We start from the raw sequence: 1467 nt of genomic DNA on the forward strand, positions 1-1467 counted from the left end.
GACATTTGGTTAAAGTGTAAAATGTTTGCACCTGGCTATAAAGCAAGTTGTGTTTCTGGGCTGAAGAAACTGCAAGGAGGCTAGTTGCTAGGGAAAGGAAGCCAGGCATTGCTACATGACATCATTACCCGACACCCACAGCCACCATTTCTGGGCTGGGCTGGGCTGTGGGTTGCATTTTGCACCATGGGGCCTGCACAGCATTGGCTGCGATTTGGTGGGCTGTCGCTCTGGTGGGCTGTCGCTCTCAGGTGGTGGTGGGGCCTGTGTCCCACTTGGGGGAAGCCAAGTATTGCTTTGTTGGCGCCAGATCTGCGATGCCATTTCTTCGTATATGGCCAGTGCCTGCCACAGTAGCTCCTGTGTTGAGTGTCTGCCCCCTGATGCAACAGGTCTGTATTGGTTTTCTGGAATATTATCTCATGTAATCTTCACTAACAACTGTGAAATAGATGATGCCATTTTCACAAGGGAGAAAACTACGGCTCAGAGACTTTCAAGCTTTGAAACAAGTCTTGGTGTTCCAAGAGCTTCTCTAACCCTCGAGCCACGTATATCTTTGAGCTTCAGCTTCCCCATCATTAAAATGATGGTTGGAGTAGATGCCTCAGTTCTATGAGGGCGATGGACATAGAGATAAGAGATAAGTCCGCAGATGGGTGAGAGAAGGTGGAGTAAAAAGCAGCCAAGCCTCAGTGGCCGAGGGCCCAGCATCAGGGAGGTGGGTGGGGAGGAGGCTCGCGGGTGTGAGACCCCAAAGAGGCCCGTGGGAGGAAATGGGCCTGACAGCCCTTCGCTAACTGGTTTGGGCACTGCCAGTAACTAAGGGGCGGCCTCTCCCGGGACAGCGGCTCACCCGCCCAAACCTTGCTCTACAGGCTTCCCCTTGAAAGCAAACGAAGGAAGGGGCGCGGCTTCCCCGCCCGCGTAGCCGAGCGCCACGTCCCTCTTGGCTCAACTTCCCCTAGGCTTCAGGGTGGACGCGCTACCCGCTGCGAAGAATCGTCTCCGCACCAGCCAATCAGCGCCTCCGCCATCCCAGTCGGACCAATCGCCGCTGCCTGGGGGCGGGGGCTGTTGCCAAGGCAGCGAGGAGGCGGGCGCGCACTGTGGGCAGAGGTACAGAGCTAAGCTGCAAACTGGAAGCTGGCAAGACGCGACAGGTCTGTGCGGGGCAGGCATTCAGCTGGCGGAGATTCGGGGGTCGAAACTGGGACTAGGTGAGGCCCGTGATCTCGAGGTGGGTGCGGATCGTACCGCGGGAGGCTGGGGCGGACCCTGAGGTAAGGTCTGCCTTGCCGGGGTACTGAGGATGGGTTGGGGCCGCACTGTGGGAAGGCATGGGTGGAAGGGGGCTTCCAGCTCGAACTTGCGGCGGGGGTGTGTGTGTGGGGGGGAGTCTTTGCCTCCTCTCCATTCGCTGCAGGGCACCCAGGCTTTCTTTGGGGTCGATGAGGGTGACAGGCA

General features: G+C 57.9%; 1 protein-coding gene across 2 annotated transcripts in view; it reads left to right on the top strand.

Moving 5' to 3' along the window:
- The first annotated feature begins 1101 nt into the window (after positions 1 to 1101).
- Positions 1102 to 1467, top strand: part of NUCB2 (nucleobindin 2) — a 26652-nt gene continuing 26286 nt past the window's right edge. The window contains exon 1 of one of the 2 annotated variants that reach the window (XM_006753150.2): positions 1102 to 1240. The gene's annotated coding sequence lies outside the window, so the exon portion shown is untranslated. The remainder of the gene's footprint in view (positions 1241 to 1467) is intronic. The other variant, XM_006753151.2, reaches the window with a different exon arrangement.

This window comes from Myotis davidii, unplaced genomic scaffold, assembly GCF_000327345.1.
Source record: "Myotis davidii unplaced genomic scaffold, ASM32734v1 scaffold1891, whole genome shotgun sequence".
Lineage (NCBI taxonomy): Eukaryota > Metazoa > Chordata > Mammalia > Chiroptera > Vespertilionidae > Myotis > Myotis davidii.